The 20,696-nt window shown below is 39.4% G+C and overlaps 1 protein-coding gene across 1 annotated transcript in view; it reads left to right on the forward strand.

Annotated features, from left to right (window-relative positions):
• Window positions 1-5,344: 5,344 nt before the first annotated feature.
• The window catches only part of EVI5 (ecotropic viral integration site 5), an 82,361-nt gene continuing 67,009 nt past the window's right edge, over window positions 5,345-20,696 (forward strand). The window contains exon 1 of the mRNA XM_072420797.1: window positions 5,345-5,518. The gene's annotated coding sequence lies outside the window, so the exon portion shown is untranslated. The remainder of the gene's footprint in view (window positions 5,519-20,696) is intronic.

Raw genomic sequence — 20,696 nt, forward strand, 5'->3', positions numbered from 1 at the left:
AATGACTTTGGTGACCTCCCAGGTGGTTTAGGAACAGCTGCTATAATCCTAAACTGACAGCTGGAATGTCATCTGGTGTGAGTAATACATTGTATTTAATGCCTTCTCTCATTTATGCCAACTGTGCCTATTGATCTGCCCTAAAATGTCACTGAAGATTACAGCATCAATACTCTATATGGTACAGTGCTCAGTTTATTTTTAATATCTTCAATTAACAGAGAACAGAGTCAGTCCATGCAGACACTGCAGGTAACCCAGACTATTTCCTAAAAATGGATATAGCGAATGTTTATCCTAGAGCTACAGACATTTGAGGGCATATTCCAATACAGAAAGCAAACATCTGGGAAGGGGACATGTATAGCCAAAAGTTTCATAACATATCTCAATAACATATATCAATATTTCGTAACATATTTCTTGTGATTACTGCAAAGAGGACTATATGTAGGATTACTTCTGAAGTAGTCTTGGAAACATTGGTGAGACACTTGCCTTAAATGATAAGAAATATATGTCAAACTAATCTTTTCTAAACTCCTCATACTTGTTATAACTAAAAGTTAGAGAAGTTGGAGGGGGCAGGCAGTCTTCTCTAGGGGTACACTGTTCTTCCATTCCTATTCTTAAATCAGCACCTTATGACTTACTGTTCATGCATTACCTTTTTCCACAGAGTTTAATTAAGAATCTCTGTACTTGCAGATTGCTTGTATGTAGATGGCATCACTATTATGGATAAAAGGTCCTGCGTGACAGTTTGCTGCAATCCACCACATACCTATTAAGTTTTTTCATTGAACGTGCATGTGTATATCAGGTATCCTGACACCTCATAAAACCTCAAATTATTAATATAGTATTCCACACTGATACCTCAATAAATGTGTGGCACATGACACAGTCACACTAAATAAATCCTATAGAAGTCAGATGTCAGCACTCATGTTTCTTTAACTATACATTTAGTGTGATTCCCTATAGACTGGCGCAGTGTTTCAGGGATACAATGGTCCCCTCTGCCAAGACAACAAACATTAGTTTTGTTCTGTGCTGACATTATCGCCTGATATACACTTTCTGCCCTGGGTCAGTGGCTTTCCAAGTACTTTAGAAAGAATAAAAAAATAGCCCTGGAACATCACCTTCTTAAACTAGTCAGTTATAGCTGGCACTATAAATCTCTACCGACAGTGTCCTTTTGATAAGGAAAAGAAGTAGCAGCGTCGTGATAACTTGGCTTGAAGATACAGCCTTAGAGTACATAAATGTCATTTAATGGAATAACTGCAATAAACAATCACCTACTTTGTTTGTATTGTTTATTAGGTAACCAAAGCACTTTTTCTGTTAACTAAGACCATTGCACTTAGTTGTCTAATGTGTAACATACTGTTACTCTGTTAGACTGTGTGTGGTTTTGTTTTTTCCTTTAAGGAACTAAGAAGAGGATTGTTTGCTGACAAACTGCTGAAAAAAACGCTGACACAGATCTTAAAAAAAGAAAAAAAGAAGTAGAAGTGATAATCTTTGACTTCTAAAGAAGTTTACTAAGGCAATTCTTCTCACAACTCCATGACTCCTGCAAGCATTTACGGGTCCACTGACCACCTAATTGGGAGCATTTAAAACCCAGATATGGTTCTGAAAGTCCACTTCTGTACTCCCCCATGTACACATAAAAATATTCTGCTCTATACATCTTTATGAGTGACCACAAACAAAACTGGCAAAATCTGTTTTCTCTTGAGCCATTGTTTATTTACAAAGAACAGGTAATAAACCCTATTTTTTTTTTTTAAATTTGCATCTCAAACACTTTTTGTAATTAATAATTTCAAATAATCAGATAAATCTCTGGATTTTGTTTTTAAACAAATAAAAAGAAAAAAGAAAACTGTTCACAAAAGTGTGTATTTGTAAAGCAGTGAGTGAGATATTCGTCAAACATTTACTGCAGGTGAAACTTTTTAGTGAATGTGTTTGAAGTAAAAACGAATGATTGATCATTTAATGTTTGGTTCCAAGCAGCCAGGGAGAGTAGGGGGAAGACAACAGGAGGCACTCCACTGCATGGCCTACAATAGGGTTTCTTGGAGGTTGGTAATTTAGTAATCCAGAGTGGCAGGGGGCACTTTTACTTTCAGACTTGGTTCAGATGGTACGTGAGGTTGCAGAGCAGTTACCACTTGCTTTTACCTGTGGCTGCCCATTCAGAATAAAAAAGACTGAAATGAGAGGTTGAAAACCACTCACTGTCAAATGTTCTATTCGAATGCTCATTAAGAATCAGTAAAGTGTTTGGGAGGCACCTGAGAACAGCTTAGGAACTTATTGATTGCCACCAGCAACAAATCTAGCACCTGTCTGGACAAATTTGGATCAGCTTGACTCTGCTAATGCAAAGCTTAAAGTTGTTGTTAAGATTTGCAAATGATAGAAACATAACTGCCTGTTTCTTGGTGAGCCATAGGAGTTATGGAACTTGCTGTGATACCGGTACTTGTCTAATTGTGATAATGGTGCACGTACATGGTCTTTCATTTTTTCCCCCAACACTTGCAGTAAGTTTGCAGTAAGTGCTAAATCAGGTCAGAAAAACAAGAAGATGCATGTTTTTTTCATTGCTGCCTTGGAATACATGCTGTATTTGAACCTGAGAAGTACCTTTCTAAGAATGAAAGCAAACTGCTAAATCCCCTTAGCATTACTGCTCTAGTTATACTTTTCCATGTGAATTGGTGCAGAGAATTAAGTCATTGCTAGTGTAATAGAATCCTAAAGCTTTCCATACATATTAGATATCCCGCTCCTGAGTCTGACAATTTAATCTGGGTCATGTAAAAGTGGGAAGCCTATGGGTACACTTAGAACTCAGACACTGCATTAATTGCTACATTGACAAAGAACTGCCAAGTTTCTGAAAGCAAAGTAGAACTCCAGGTCTAAAATGTTTTTTTTTCTTCTAGGTATTGGTAGGGCAGAGAATGGTACAACATTTGTCAGGCTGTTGTATCAGTATGTCCCTCTTTGCCAGGATGTCTGTAATCCCATTGCAGAGATTCATTAAAACATTCTGTCCCCATGTCTGGTGTTACTAAGCCATAAAGTGGGGATATCATAACATTTACCAATCAGCTAAACAGAAGTAAAAAGGACATTTTGACTGAGGATCGATCCCACTGTTAAAGGTTAGGTTTGTTCTTCTGTATGAATTCTCCTTTTACCTCCTGTTGGTTTACAGAACAGAAAATCAGGGTAAAATCTTTGTAATAGGTGGAAAAAAACCTGATGTGGATTTAATTAGGTAGATATGGTCTATAGTAGATCTGATGTGGTCCCTTCGTGATTTAGTTCAAGGTAAAAACATGTTTCATATTTCACTAGAGTGTTTGAATTGTGTTTGCAAATGAGGTGACTGCCAAGTAGATAAAGCAGAAACCACTTACAATATATGGTATGTATAATATATATATATATATATATATATATATAAATATCTATATATGCGTCATGTTCAAGGTTGATTGATTTTGCAGTAGAAAACTGGTTTCTCCAAAATATCCCCAGTCTATGAGCAATACATTTAATTAGAGTTTGCCATGCCTTACAGTCCTAGATGGCACACAAAGAACTTCTCACTGTTTGGCAGGCATCCACGAAATAAATATTCTGTATCAGATTACCTTGTAACAGGCTGATTCTGAAATCATGACTTTGCAATCAAGGACTTTTCTGAATATATTTATGTACAACTTTTATGTGAACTTTCCCTTTCTCCCCCCCCCCCAGGAAGATTTTCCTTAATTTTTGTCCTGGGTGTCACCAGTCCCTGAATCAAAAATGGTAGTAAATAATAGAAGAAAAAAAGCAATGAATAAAACCTTGATAGAGGCTCCAACACTTATGAACACTATTGTTGGAACATTTCCTGTTGTGGCCTTTTTTTCTTGGTGTTGGGTTGCTCCTTGTGAATGTTGAAACAGACACCTGTTAGTGATGTTTACCCTTTACTACACCAAAATTAAACTTTCTACTTTAGAGTAAACCTGACCTGGTGTAAGCAAGTTCTGTGATACAGATAGTGCTAAGGTGCCAACACATTATGATGTCTGCAGGTACCTGTGTTCATTTTCATATCATTCCCTGTGCCCATGTGGAAGCTCTTAGGTGTTACATAGGACCTTGATTTCTGTCAATATTAAGCCCAACTTCTTGTAACATTGCCCCTGCCCTGTAAAATAGCAAAACTTCTACTGTCCACTGATGCTGTGGAATTTAGTAGAGGTTTTGTTTAGCACGTAGAAGGGTGGTATGTAATTCCAATTTGAAAGAATAGGTTGAATAGTAACTGCTAAAATAAATACAATAAAAAGTAAATAGGCTTTTTGATGGATTACACAGTGACTTGGCGGCCAGGACTTCTGCACTTGCAGAACTGGGGTCCCAGATACAAATATTGCCCAGGACACAATCTGCATGGAGTTTGCATGTTCATCCTGGGTTTGCACGGGTTTCTTTGGGCACTTGATTTTCTTCCACGTCCCAAAAACATGCTTCCAGGTCAGTCATTCCCCAAAAAAAGAATTGACCTCTAATTATGTTAGAACATTGGTCTATGGTTGATTTATTATAAATGGTTAATAGTAATAATAACTAGGGACAGGCTTTTACAGGCAATAAGTGCATAAAATACTTCTTGCCCTTCCTGTCATCCTGTGTTCTTTCTCTCCCAGTCATAGCTCTGCTGTAAAGGTGATACCTTTAGGTATGCATGAATTTAACTTCCTTAATGATGAATATTTCTGTAGAATTGCATTGCTATTTATTTTATCTGTCTGGAACTGATCTTTATGCAGAAGCTGTACTCCCCATACACAGCCTGGGCCTAGGATCCCTTATGGTTGCCCTGGCATCATTCTAATGGGTGACACAGGAGCTCTCCATCATAGCAAGTTTTCAGTGCAATGATTTCTACCAGCCTAGGAATGTTAGTTTTTATTGGCGCTGCCTTTATTAGACATTGCTAGTAAATTTCTAACCAGGTGCCATGACACATCCTGATTCTCAGTATCAGTACATGACAGTCCCCAGGTTGGTCTCCCTCTATGGCTTCCACAACAGCTGTTGCACCAGTTAGCACCAACATGCTATATTTCCTACACTTAGCATCAATTGTCTTCACAATGATATCACGAATTGCTTCTAACAGGGCTACCCTGAGTGACCCTGGCCTGGGTATGACCCTCAGGCTGCTGGAGGAGGAGAAGCAGGGAGACCGCGGCAACGTCAGGGTTAAATAGAGGAGCCCGCGCCTGCGCAGTGAGAACTCTGTGACGTCACGCTTGGTGTATGGTGGAGCAGCGGCCGCAGTGGGGAGAGGCGGGGAGTCCGGTTCGGGGTGATTACCGGCACTGCTACTGGCCTGTACGGAACCACGGGGTCTGCTTCTCTGTCACCGGGGCTGCATGGGAAGGACGAGCTTCGCCTGAGACGTCCGGGAAAGCGGTTCAAGGTACCCGGGGGGCTGCGGGAGGTCGCCACTCTGTGGGTGACGGTGAGACCGGATTGCTGTGTACAGGGGCCGGGTGATGGGCAGCGCTCCCCGGGTCTCTGAGCCTCATTAGCCGCTTCCTGGAGGGCAGGGAGGCCGAGGCCGGGGTTTGTTGTCAATGTGGGGCCCCAATAGCACCCCAAACTTCCCGTGTCCCTGTCCCGACATGGTACTGGGGCGGGGGAGAGGACCGGTCCTCATCGGTGTCCTCTCATCACACGGCCCGGCAACCTCCAGAGACGGCACAACCTATAGACCTACCATCCACAGCCCCGCCATGGAAGTTCAGCATTCACCGGCATCTGCTACCCAGACCGATCATCTCATCCCGATATTGTCCCGATATTATCCCAGAAGCCATGGAAAGCACTTCATTAACAACAAAGCATCAGACACCATAAAGTACATTCACTATAATATGTTCGGTACATGGCATCTATCTATCTGTCTATATATTAATATTAAACAAGATTTGTATAGCACCAACATAATATGCTGTGCTGTACAAAATATAGGGGTTGCAAATGACAGACAAATACAGACACAGGAGGAGAGGACCCTGCCCCGCAGAGCTTACAATCTAGGAGGTGGGGAAAGTAACACAATAGGAGATAAATATATATATTATGTTCTGTACATGGCCTCCATCTATCTGTATTTATATTATGATCTCTAAGTCTTGCAGGGTTTTTTTTTTTAAATACTGACTTTCTGAAAGTTGCAGTTTGCACAGACATGCCTCCCATTTATAATGCACTTTGTGTCTGATGATTGGTATTTGGGTCTCTGTATTCTCACCATAGTTGGGGATTATTCTTCGGCTTACTATAGAGCTATGAATGGGGTACCTGGTACCCTACCCACTGGCCTGCACAGGGCCCTTTATTTGAGTGTGAATGCTGGGATGCATCCTTTATATTGACCTAACAGTGCTTCTGACCGATATCCCATTGATCACCGCAGAGACACTAAAACATGCCTTCTGTCTTCTCTTAATATGTACCTATACTCTGACTTTACATAAAAGGATAGAGAACCCCTTTTATGTAGGGTAAAATTCAGTTTTATATTTTTAGGTGCAACACCGCCTAGGCCGTTGAGAATGTATGGAAGCACAAGGCTTCCCAGGATACCTACGTCACACATCCCAGGACGCTTCCTTCTATGCATGCTCGAGTATCTAGGGCATGAGCAGGACGAGCCTTTTTGCTGAAAGACAAAAATTTGCCGATCTCACGCATGTGCAGTGAGATCGGCAAATATTTTGTTTTTCATCCTATGTCACCTGATCCCACGCCTGAGTCAGGTGATGTAGGATGGAAAACCCGGAAGAGAAGACGAAGATGGCGGCTCTCAAAGCGCCTGCTCCGGGGCTGGCATTATTTTAGAACCTACTATAGTGTGTAGCGGGGATATTTTATGTTTAATTTATATATGACCTGGACATTGTGTACTGCACAGGGGCCCCTGTACTGGTGAGTACTGGGACCCCTTTCTGGTGTCTCTGCTTTTGTCCAGGGATCACCTTTTTTTTACCTGGCTGGTAATATCCCATTGATCAGCACTGAGACTCCTTGACACACAGAAAGCGTCTTCAGTTTCCCCTTGATGTTGTTTTGGATTTGACTTTAGAGATATGTCCACCGTCTGACCTCCAACTGACTGAGGGCATTTTCTTCTGTATATATATGTTGTGATAAGAAAACTTTAGGCTGTCAATCATTCTTTACCCCTTACCATAACTGGGGATTATTCTAGGACCTCCTATAGGGCTATGAAGTGTGTACCGGGTATGTTATCCATGTCCTGAAATTTGTGTAGCTGCACAGGGACCCTTTTGGTGGGACCCCCCTTCTGCTGTCACAGATCTGTCACCTCTGCAGTCTAGGGCAACACTCGTTATATGGACCTAACTTTGCTTCTGGCTTGTTATATCTCATTGATCAGCATCAAGACTCAGACAGCTCCTCCTTTTTGGATTTCAGGAAAATGTCCAACATCTGACCCCAATGCTTATTATGGATTGTAATGGGGAAACTGCGCTCTCGGTTGGTCTCCATCCTTTTGTTGCAGTTTGTTTGAAGATACCCAGCTGGGCCCAGGGACAGATTAGAGGGATCCATGCATTGTCTTCTTTTACAATTTACAGAAAGGCTTAAACTTTATCAGCAGTGTGAAAAACCTAGGCTTTAGGAAAAAGACCAACTGTCTGCAACAAAACACATTGTGGTTCACCATGTAATCAGGTGGAATTAAAATTCCTTCCATGCTGCATGCTGGGACTTGTAGCTCGTCATTCATGTGATCAGGTTTGTAATGCAGTCTGTGCTTGCAGTGCTGAGCCGAATAACTTTTTAGCATGCTTTGGTTACACAAAATTGTATCTTGGCGTTGGAATTATTATCTTATGCTGTATACAGTTTTATTATTCAAACTTGTTGATTAGATAAAAGCATCCTGATTTATAGAGGAAGGTGAAGATCACAAAGTGGCTTTCCATTTCAGGCTTTGGGAATCAGATTTACTATGTTTTTTTTTTTTTGTTTTAGTTTTAAAAAGTTTAAAAATTTTCCCACTTGAGTCATATTTACAAAAATGTATTTTTATTTTATTTTTTATTGATTTTTTTTTTTTTTTTTGGAAAGTACATGGGGAAATATTTTAGAGACCTTTTTATTTTAAATTTTGTGTTCACTTCCTGTTCTGGAGATGCAACTGGAATTAGGAAAAAAATCTCTACATAGTCAGAATTTTTTTAGGTGTTTTCTATGGAAGCTGTTCCTCCTGTAATTACTGTAATTTCTGTTACAATGAACCCCAAGAAAAATAGGAATTCCCCCATACGGAAAAACCTTCCGGTATGGCCAATTATGATAGCCGAAGATCGCAAAATTGGAAGACCAGGTGAAGTTGTTGGTATCCATCATTGAGTGAGGAAAGGGAGTCTAGTTGGCAAAAAAATGCCAATAGGCAGGTAAGCTTATTTTATTGTAGAAGAGACATTGCTGTGCAGGATTAGTCACCCACATCCTAAAACATCCAGGTAAGTTAATTGGCTACTAAAAAAATTGACATTTGACAGGGATATGAGTCTGTGAGTGCCCTTAAAGGGCAGTTAATGCCATGATTATGAGCTCTGTAAAGTGATGTATACAGTGTTGGTATTATATAAATGCCAGGATAAGGCACACTTTTTTTTTATTTCGCTATTTCTTAGGCAGCATGGTGGCTCGGTGGTCAGCACTCTGGCCTTTGCAGCGCTGGGTCCCAGGTTCGAATCTCGGCCAGAACTCGATCTGCATGGAGTTTGCAGGTTCTCCCAGTGTTTGCGTGGGTTTCCTCCCACATTGCAAAAACATGCAGTTAGGTTAATTGGCTAACCCCCAAATTTGACTTTACACTGTAATAATGACATATGACTATGGTAGGGACATTAGATTGTGAGCTCCTTTGAGGGACAGCTAGTGACATGACTATAGCCTTTGTACAGCGCTGCATAAAATGACGGCGCTATATAAATACAGTGTTATTATTAATATTATTATGTTCACACTGGGAATATAGTTGTGGTGTGTTTTCTGTTGCCTCTTGGGAGACACTACATGTGGCAGCCCATATTTAGTAAATGGGGGTGACGGTAAGCCACCAGCTGTCCAATGTACAGACATTGATTCTTTAAGAACCAGCACTGGGGCACAAGTGACCAAGAGGCTGGCAAGCTTCTCGAAGCCTTGTAGAAACGCTCAATCTCAAAGCAGGTCTGAACCTGCTCCAATGAACAGTATTAGACATGGTAAGGTAAAGTTTGCAACTAATATAAGAAGCTAAATTAAGTAAAAAAAAATGCAAGAATACTAGGAATATTTATGAAAACTCTGACCTGTATGTGGCCCAAAAAACTGTTAGACGACCCTGCTTTGGAGGAAACCTGTACTGAGAAATTTGCTAAATTGGAAATGCTAATTGATTGTCTGTCGCTGGCTTTGATTCTTTCTGAGTTACTGACCTAGTCAGTGAAGTCAGAACTTGTGATCCGCATACTTATTCCACGAGAGCGATTCTGAAATAGTTTAAAACAGAGGGCAGGAATACAGCTAGGCAACTAGTAACACCATTCCTCCGGCGGGGAGAAAGCCTGTGGGAGCGAGGAATAAGGTAAGTAATTTGTTACGTGCCCTCCATTCTATAGAAACACATGGGAACAAGGGGGGCTACCGAAAGGGAGTTGGAAAAGTAATTATTGAGGGGACTTTCAGATTTGTAAGGGCGTTCTTTGTTTTGTGTTTTTAAATGTAACAACTTGTATATTAGCTTCAATCGCGAAGCATAATTAAGGTGAACTTGTTCTACACAAGGTAAAGGGACAGAGTACCTCACCTACTCCATTTAGAAGGAGCTTGTAATCAATAATCCTGAGCCATAGGTTACTTAGGACTATGTCCCAGTGTTATATTTAGTGGATCCACTGTCCCTCCATACTTGGAGGTACACAGTATTTTCTTTGACTCTGAACAGTGTAGCTCGGGAGTGAAAGAAAGGTATATGCTGACAGTGGATGTGGAATTAAATCAAGCTTCTCATATCTGCTCCAAATGAGCAACGCATAGGCTTACTTTAAGAGACTCGCTGATCCAATTCAGGGGAAATTTCCATTTCCTAAAACATTCATGTATGGGAGGGGAAAAGCCTATTAATGTGCACAGAGCTTACATTGGTTGTAAAATAGGAGATCCTACAGGTGAATAGAGTGACGGGGGCACAGTGATAGTAAATGTTAGTGGGTGCCCTATCAGGAGTACCTGTTCCTTTTGGGACCTTTCCTTTAGGACCCATTTAAATCTTAATGCTATGGCATTGTACTTAACAACGAACATGCAATATGCACAGTGAAGGAAAATCATTGGTGCACTGCAAATCGGGAAGTAGTGCTGGTTAACGGACGCAATAATATATATATATATATATATATAATATATAATATATGTGTGTGTGTGTGTACACAGGGGCAACTGTATATAAATATAGATTACACAAAGATACAATGTTTGTAAACAATTTTCTAACCTAAGTTGGTAAAACTATTTCCGTCAAGACAATCCAGGTGTACATTTGGAGAACTCTGTGGACTTGTAATGTGAGAATTGCTATGTAATGTTTTCCTTTACAACAAAAGAAGCTGTCTGATGTACTTCCTCACTGCAGAATTGACCTGCATAGCTTCATGCGTAACTCTATATTCACCTGAAGGAACGTTTGTGCCTTGTTAACTAGACAGTACAAAGAAAGGCATTTGGAACATGTGATTGCCAATGTCAGTAATAAGAAAATGCTCATCTCTCTGGGATTCCCCTTCATTTTTAGCCTTCCAGATGAATAAAACATTTATGCAAGTGGTTTTTCTGTTTTTTTTTTTTTCTGAATTGACTTCCATATCAGCCTCATCTAGTTTCCTGTAGGTTTTCATGATCTCATCACTGTTGTCATATTCACTACTCAGCATTCTAGACAAAGAGCGGGCAGATCTTTGTGTCTTGTATGTGGGGAGCAAGAAATGTAATGTTGCCTACAGCTTTAGGTGGATCTAAAGATACTTTTGTGATCAGACAGGGCTTTATTACAGAAAGGTACAGGTAATATCTCTTCTGCAATAAAACATACTTAACCTGTGCAACTTATTGGCTGCCAGGGCACCTACACATCCCAGGTTCTCTAGCAGTTGCCAGTTTTCAATGAACCCCATTCTGTGTGAGAGTTTTATCGGCCAGGCCATTCAAGATAGCCAAAGATGGTGGAATGGGGACAGGTGAGTATCAGAAGGTTTTAAGCTGGTCAATAAGTTAGATGTAATAAAAAAATATAAAATGACTAAAGAGGACATTGTCAATTAGTATTTAACGTATTCATCAAACATAACGTATTCATTGGTGACACCTGTACTGATGCTACTTTTTTGTAGATGATCACAAGTATTTTAGGTGTTTAGGTGACAAACATCTGGGTGTGTATGGACTTCATGTGAGGGGTGAGGTTATTGTGTGGAGTGAAAAGAACAGAAACACTTTGTAACTGCGGTTTGTTTACTTTGTGGACACTACCATATGTTAACAACTTATCCCTGAACGTAACTGAAAAGTGAACAGTTGTGTCTCCAGACAACCACCTAAAACATGCCAATAAAAAGACAGAAAAATCAAATATTTTAAAATATAGGGTTTCCTCTCTCCATAAATTGATACTTTTTATTCACTTGCAACATGCTCTTTAAACTTGCTGAAAAATTTTGTAGCACGACCTCCTCCCTTCTTTGCACCCCTTTAAGAGGGTCTAATCTAGAGAGTCTACGGATGATAAACTTATGTTCAATATTTGTCGTTGGAAAGGATCTTTAGAGATCCTTTCCAACGACAAAAGCTTAAAAGGTGCATAAATGATGGCTGTGTACATACAGGTCCTTTTTGCTCTATGTAGAGGGGAGAACGGCGGAGCAGCACCCCTCTGCGCTCTCTCCTCTTCTCTTCACTTTCATTATGATCACTCGTCGTCTGTGGATCTCCCAGGACAGATCGATGAACGCTCTACGCCTGTCATATTTTCGTCTGATATCAGCCCTGAAGCGTCGCCTGATCTCGCACTGTGCAGGCGAGAGATAAGGTGACTTAGCCTGATGTAAAGAGAAAAAAAAGTGCCGATCTCACTGAACATGCGTGGGTTTGATATTTTGGGCATGCACAGAAGGAGCAGCCAGGAGCCTCTTGGGATGCGTGACATAGGTAACCCAGGAGGTTCTGCGCTCTCATTCCCAGAAATTTTGGTGATGGGTCTGCTTTAACAACTGGACCCACTGAAAGTGATTGAAAAACCTTTCAACTGTTATGAACAACCCCTCTTAGTTTTGCTGTGGTAATTGATTGGCAACTGCCTCTTTTTCCGCCAGTAAGAAAAAGCTGGCATTTGTGTACATTGAGTACATGCTGCTCTCCCATTCAGGATTCCTTTAGGGACCTTTTTATTTTGTAGAAATATTTGGTGATTTTTTTTTTTTTTTTTTCTTATTCTTATTATGGTGAACGTTAACTTCAGTCAACCAGTCAGTTTATTTTTAACAATGCAGTTTATAACCAATCTGACAAGGGTCATAATTTTTGCTGACAGCTTGGATCTAGATGCAAACTTTCCATTGTGGAAAATCAGTATTAATAAAGTCACCTTTTTCTGATTCATGTGTTTGACAGAAAACATCCTTCCCCTTGAAAAACCTGCCAAACCGGGTATTTAATGTTAGCGCCTTGCTCGAGCAGATGTTTGTCCAATTATAAGCAGTCCTCAATACTCAAGGTTACTTCACATAGATATGTATTGCATTCATAAACCTCTCTGACATGTCTTTTCCAAGTTCAAAAATGTATTGTTTTGTCTTTCACGGAGACGAGGCAGTTCTTGGTATGGATGCCCAGGTTTTATAAAGCATTGTTCAGATTTGTTACTGCATTTACAAGGCAATAAACCAGTGAGCTTTAATTATATCATGGTCACTTGGGTTCAGTGTTAACAGATCCTTAAAACTGCATTATTGTATATTCGTTTTACTCGACCTGAATAAGTGATAGATGCCTTTGTTGACGGATGACCCTTGTGTATTTTTGGTCTTGGTAGGATGAAACAACTATTGCTGTATCTCAGTAGGCATCTGATTGTTTGCTGAGGAATATGTCCATCTATCAGCCAGATGTTCTGCTAGTAGCGAATATATGCCAGTCATTGGGTGCCGGCTTCTATTTGTAGTGTACTTGTCTATTAGGCTACGTACACACGTCAGGCGTTTCTCGCCTCAGGGCTACTATCGGACAAGAATCTGACATGTACAAAGGCTGTCCAACATCATTCATGGAACCATCCTAGTGGATGCACGAAAGGCGAATGACAATGATGCAAATGAAGGTGAGAGAGTGCAGCAGGGTGCCGCTTGCTCGTTCTCCCTCCTTCCCTCTTCATAGAGTAGAACAGCACTGTATGTAGTTCTTTCATGCATCTTTCAGTGTTTTGTTATTAGAAAGGATTGTGAAAGATCCTTTCCAACAACAAAAATCTAACGTATGTACATAGGCTTATTCTTTTCCTTACAAAGCCAAACGGCTCTTGGTGCCACTTATTTTGTACGGCCAGCAGTATAAATACCGGAGTATGATTTGCCTCCTTTTAGATTGTGTATATAGCATTACCACAGTGTGCTTGTACTAGGACCCAAGTCCAGAAAAGTTTGGTCACCAGCAAGCTGGTTGTGTTTTCAGGCAGAGCTTTGTAAATCCCAGGATAGGACCGTGCCCACCCCACCTCTGCATTGCATATGACCCTTATCCTAGTCTTTATTAGGCAGTTTCAAATGGTGATTTAACTAGAGTACAATATTTTGTATAACCACAATGTGAAACCAAATACTCCCAACAAATAATAATGCTCATCAATACAGTCTTCTTTCCAGACCCTTTTAGCTTGGCGCACCACCCAGCACTTTTCAGTAATGACCTGACTGTTTTTAGGTGGTTACTGAAAACCTAGGTCACAATACAGGGGCACTGGACAGTTGGCATAATACAAAGAAGATGGTAAGCATTTTAAAATTGGAGGATTGTAAAGGGAGGTGGTAGAAATGTGACATAATGCTAGAGTTACTGGGCAACTGGAAATACAATTTGTTGTGTTTCTCTGACCACTTTTGAGCCACCCACTTCAGCATTTTCCTACCTAGCTGAAAATATTTTCTAGGGAGAACATTGCAATACATATTACATTCTCTATAGAACATTGAAGTTGGAGGTTACTGAGCTGGGTTTTCAGCAAAGTTTTCAGCAAAGAGAGCCTGTTGCTTGGAGACTTAATTGCTGTAATCAAAAGTTAAAAAAAAACTGTATATGGTGCTTTGTCCTTTTGTAATGTTTATAACAAATTCTTACGTCTCCCTCGGCAAGAGTCTGTTACATATAAACATTTTTTTGTGATATTTTTAGGGGGAAACCGGGTTTATACTCGAATATATACTGCACCTAAAATAATACCGGCGTCTGCCATAAAGTGCTTTGTTTAGGTACTTCCTGTTATAGTAGGTGACTCTTCTGTTTCAGTCTCCCAATTGTGCTTCAGCTTTGTCGCCTTGCTTTTAAAGACTACAGGTAGAATGTTTACAGACATGGCACCACTAGCAGAGACACAGATGACTTAACATCCTATCCTTGTCTCTTCTGTCCCAAATTTTTTTTTTTTTTATTGGGAAATAAAAGTAAATTTGTTGTATTTTTTTTAATTTAAATAAGCAGGTGGAGTTTTAAGCTTCTTATCATTTTCCAGGGTCTTCTTTATCTATTTCCAAAGTTCGGTAACTAAAGCTGAAACATAAAACTGAAATGGTCAGAACATTAGTCGTCCTTACCAAGCTCGCGATATTGTATGCTGCCCTTAACAATCTCCGTGTACTTTCATAGTTTTGTGTAAAATACTCTTCATCTCCTAACATTTAGTTACTGTACACGATAGGGTCTTCTATACCCTTTTCCTGTGTAGACTTTAATTTTGGGTATGTATTTTGTTGCCATCTTTTTTTTTTTTTTTTTCTATAGGCACTGTCCGAAGGCAGGCAAAGGACTAGTCACAAGTATTGTCTATATGCTTTTCTGGTGGAGACTCACATGTCCATGTCAGTTATTATCAGTGAGAGAAAATGTTGGTGAAAGTGGGATTGTGTCTGTCTGTGTCTGTCACATATATTATGTGGGCCCCACATGTCTAAGTTGTTGGTTGTTGTACCTTTAAAGACCTGTCGGTACAATTATGCTGTTGTATGGAGTCAGAAGTGTCAGCTATTTGATTAGTCAGCTTTTTCAGGTGAACTTTAATCTTTGTTTTTTATGAATGTGAAGAAATGCCTGCAATAACAAGTGACATTGTGTTCTATGTAATTGGAAAGCTGCAGCTTTTACCTTCATTTACATGTATTACAAGTATTTTGTAGCCACAAAAATATGGATAGTGCTCACTCTTTTTGTATATATTATATACAAGTTATTACCTTTTTATCTTGTACTAGCACACTCCAAATATTGCACTTTACCAATCCATTGATATATTGGCTGTATTGGCTTTCTTTTTAGGACATTATGTACATAGTGTTTCCCCAGCCTTTAAAGGCCAATGACTGAAACTTAGCTCCTCAATCTATGATTACCTTTTTTAATACTCAGCCTTCAGAAGGTTGGAATACCATGAATGTGCACTTACCAGACATTACTGCATTACATAGACATGTGTAATACAATTAAAGTAATTTTCACTGAGTACGTAAGTGGAACTAATGGAGATTTTTGATATCTGATTGGTAAAGGGTTTAAACCGCTGCCAGTATGTTATTACTGACTGAACTCTGATGATGATTTTTTTTCCTCTTTGCTTGGTTACAGACACACGAAGCAGAAACATTCTAATATGTACATACAAGAACAATTTAAAAAACAAGCAGTCCTTTATCATTAGCAGGGCTCTGCCATCCTTATGGGCCTTGCTAGCTCTTAGGTCAGTTTCAGTGACACCAATGATCTTTTTGGCCATCAGTAAGGGAGACATTCTTCCCGCTGTTCAGCAATGTAAAAGTATGACCACCACCTGAGATGTGGACATAATTATAGCAGGGGTTCTTTGAATGTCCCTCTGTTTAAAAGAAATCCTGTGCTGTAGCTTTTAAATTACATTATTAAATTATTTTTGGTCACCTGACTATGTTTTCACTGTTTTTAATACACTTTTACGTGAGCATTACTGCAGTGATAGATCCACAAACCAGTATGATTCAAGCTAAAAAGACCAAAAATTGTGCTTTGACCTGAATTCTTAGCAAAGAAAACTTGAGAAATTTCCATGCACGCGTAGGGAAAGTATAAAAATACAGATTGTGGCAGCCTAGTGGTTTGCTTTACCAGCTGGAAAACTAGAATATCCACAAAGAGGTCAGTGATGGCAGCCTGCCTTTTGATTTTATGATGGGTCACTTTTTCCAGAGAAGAGTATTAGTGTTTTGAAATACTCCGTGTAGTTTCTTGATAGGATAAGTTCTTTTATGGTGAATGCAGACTAAACACCCAGCACACTGGTGTGACATGCATTGTACCTGCATGGTTGGCTTCTCCTGCCATCATCTTTGTGGAGTTCGTTTATCTCGTCCTCTTCCTGTGGTTGCGGAAGTGTTTTCAATCATATGGTGGAATGTAATCCTGTGCAGATCAGCTGTTTGTTCTATACCTTCGGGAAACACATGTCAGAAAGACAGACATCTGCAACACTTGTCAGAGAACAGCATATTAGTTGTATGATAAATAGCTTTTAAACCGCATAATAAATATTTAATATCTAATAAAATAGTTATAAAGTGATACTCTGTCATAATGTCAGGTTAACATGGCAATTCTAGTTGTATGCTCTCAGATAAATGTAATGTAGTCTACCTGCCTTCCTTAGGGCTTTATTATTTTTTTAATTTTTTTTTTTTAGACCTAACCCACCGCCCACCGTAGCCGTTCTTCTCCTAATAATTACATAGGAGGTAATTGGGCATGATTAAATTGAGATGTGGTCCTTGTCTCATTCACTACCAGGAATATTATTTGATAGAATGTTTTTATGCTCCTTATGTTGTACTGAGTCTGTACAGAATATTCAGACTGCTCTTGCAATCTAGAAATGAAGAATTGTTTTTTGTCTGCTTTATTTAGTTCATCCTTGTTTGATGTATTTATAATTGTGGTAAGGCTATTGGTGTTCAGGTACAGACCAGTGGGAATGGCTTCCTGTTTCTAGTAATGTATGGGAATGTATATTATCCCAAACAATAATAGGCTTGTTATGGTGACTGGGGAATGTTTTCTAGCCCAGTAATAGGTAGATTTTAAACACGGTTTCATTTTCAATGCGTCTGGTTTGGCTTCTAGAGCTGTTGCATACAATAGTAATCAGTCTTACAAAGTCAGATATCTGGTCTGGTGTATTATTTACATCTCTGTAATAGGGACTAGGTTTACAAAGAAATAGAAATGTCAGCAAAGTTGCACAAGTGATTATGCTGCAGAAGAGAATATAGCAGTGACTGTGTGGATTGTGATCTCTGTGCTATGCAAGCTCAGCAAATGATTTATGTTAAATGATGATTTACACAATAGAATTATTAGAATATAGCAGTGACTGTGTGGATTGTGATCTCTGTGCTATGCAAGCTCAGCAAATGATTTATGTTAAATGATGATTTACACAATAGAATTATTGATCATTATGCTGCCACTGGTTTCTGAATTGGCTGTTCTATAGAGCTGCAGCGTATTGTTACACTGTATGGAGCTAAGTGTTATATTAGTTAATAGCATATGGAAAGGTTTTTGACAAGGTTTATTATTTAGCCTTAGCCTGGAAGTCTGCTTTCTTCAGAGAACGTAATAACCACAGCCTGGTGTTTGCTTTTTTTCCAGGACCAGGAATCTTGGTTTATTCATTGTAAAGACCTGTACTGGGGGGAAGTAGACTGACTTTGACAGCTAAAGAATGGTATTATCCTATCTCTCATTTTTTGTTTCAATAGTTTTAAATGTAAACTTCAGGAAACACACAACAGGGTTTTGTATGTGTGTGTGTAATATATATATATATATATATATATATCAGTGTTCTCCCCAGAATTTTTTTTCAGCCGGGTGGTAGGAAGCTGTAGCCGGGTGGTAAAAAAGGGGGTGTGGCAAAACATGGCAAATTTAGTATATATATATATATATATATATATATATATATATATATATATATATATATATAATTATACACACACACACCATTCAAAGGATTGTATTTGTTTCAGATTTCAAATTTACACAGCTTTGCCACCTAAGAACAGCCTAGAACAGTGGCCGCCAACCTCTTGGACCACTAAATCCACGGAATCTGGATTGTGCGTGCGCAGGGAGCCCCCTGTCGCTCAAAGGGGAGGAATTTTCCTCCAGAGTGATGTCATGATGCCAGAACCCACCCACTCTCCCCCAGGTGGTCCACGGCTCTGGCCGGTGTGACACCCCCCCCATCAGGAGCTTCTCCTGACCCTGCTGGGGGCTGCAATGGCAAGAGAGGTCTTGTCCTTTCTCCAGCCTGTGTCCGGACAGTGAAAAGCAAAACTGTCAACAGATTAATTCCCCTCTGTGTCTTTTCAACGATCATCATGCTCATGTTAGTATGAGCGCTGCTGCACATCCTGAGACTAGAATTTGGGGTTAACAATGGGACTCGCCTTCTTAAGCATGAACAAGGCAGTATGGTCGATATTTTTCGGTTCAAATATGAAATGCAGACAGGTGTGTTGTATGGGCAGGTCCCTCCCACACCAGGGAGTTAAAATGCTCCCTGATGTGTACAATAGTAACCGAGCTGAATGCAAGGATAGTTCTGCTATCAGAATACTACACTGATAACAAATATTATCATCCTTCCTATCACATCAGTCCTGAAAAAAAAGATCTTAAATTGAAGTATAAAGTTGCTGTGTTTATAAATAACCAGTCCTGCTGCATGTGTATATAACGGTGATCATCCAGCCTCTTTTAGCCGGTTGCACCACCCGGCACTTTTCAGTAACCATCCGGCTGCCACCAGTATATTTTATATTAAAAGTAAAAATCTGGGTTTAACACTAAAATATGTACTATTGATATATGGAATGTAGCAAATATTATGAATCTTTTGTATACCTTGCCAATAGCATAATGATATTGTCACGTGTGCACTAAAGTTAAAGTTGTCAGAACTGTGAAGCCATGGCAGAAACATGTTGGCTGCAAGAATAGACACACAGGAAGAAAATTCATCATTCTTTGAATCTATGCTTTAATTTTTCGACCAAAAATATTTTGTACCCCTGCTGTGGGTCCTCATGTCACTGCAGAGGTTAATTGCTTCCTTTGTTTAGGCTTAGTCTACACTGACATTTTCCCCAGCGTTTAACCAGAGGCTTTAAAATTGTTGAGGCCCTTGTTTGAAATTCCCATGCATTCCAATGGGCCAATCTACACCAGGACGTTTCCTTGAGGCACTTTTTTGAAATTTAGACATACCCTTGCAACTTTTTAAAAATTAAATGGATTTCAATGGAGATGTTTTCCAGCTGTTTAAAGGCAAGCTTTAAAACACTAGTAAAATGCATATAAACATGGTAGGAACGTTTACATGCAGTTTTTAAACTGTCCGTGTAGACCCAGCCTTACAGTATATGATGCGAAAGAAATAAAACCTTTCCCTGACTCCTACAACTGCTGGTGCTTTCCTCCCTGGGACTAGATGAGCCCTCTGCAGCCTCTTTTAACCTTGATGCCTAGTTGCTCTGACTACTGACCTCATCCCCTCAGTGCCAGTCTATGAGCCATGCCTTGTATGGGGTGATGCAAAGGCATTTCCCACAATTTGGAGCATTGGGCCATGGATGAGAACACCAGAGACTACAGGAGTCAATTTTTTTATATGCCCTTACATAGACGTTTTCTGTAATATTTTATATTTATAAATTATTGGTAATTCCTAATTGGCAAATAACTGGTTTTGTTTGTGCATTGCTTGCCTTCCTCAAAGTCACCTGAAAAGGGTGTGTGTGCTTCTTTCTCCCTACAGCCTGTATTATGTCTTATTGATTATGGAATATTCCAGTGGATCAATAGCTATTCTCCAAATCATTTCTAAATGTTTTTTCTTTATCTGATATTTATTTCAATGCTGGATATTTATTTATGGTTAGACTTGGGCTCTGGATGTAAACCTCAGCAAGGTTGTTTTTTTTCTGATGCATTATTACATTCAAGATTTTGCAAACTGCTAATAAAAAAGCCAGAAAGATTAAACAAAAAATTGTTTTCTGTCATTATATTTCTGGTACTTCTCATTATGTTGTCAGTGAATAACAAGTGGTAAGATGATCTTACAAAATTGAGTTGAGATTCTGAATGTTATTTATTTTAAAAATCTTTCAAAAATATTGCTTGTAGAAAATCTTGCATTGGTTGGTCATTAGAATGCAGAATGCCCCCTTTTCGGGATAGTTGTTGCAGATTTTTGTAAGTTCTTTTCTATTGCCTCAGTC

This window comes from Pyxicephalus adspersus, chromosome 8 (assembly GCF_032062135.1).
Source record: "Pyxicephalus adspersus chromosome 8, UCB_Pads_2.0, whole genome shotgun sequence".
Classification (NCBI taxonomy): Eukaryota; Metazoa; Chordata; class Amphibia; order Anura; family Pyxicephalidae; genus Pyxicephalus; species Pyxicephalus adspersus.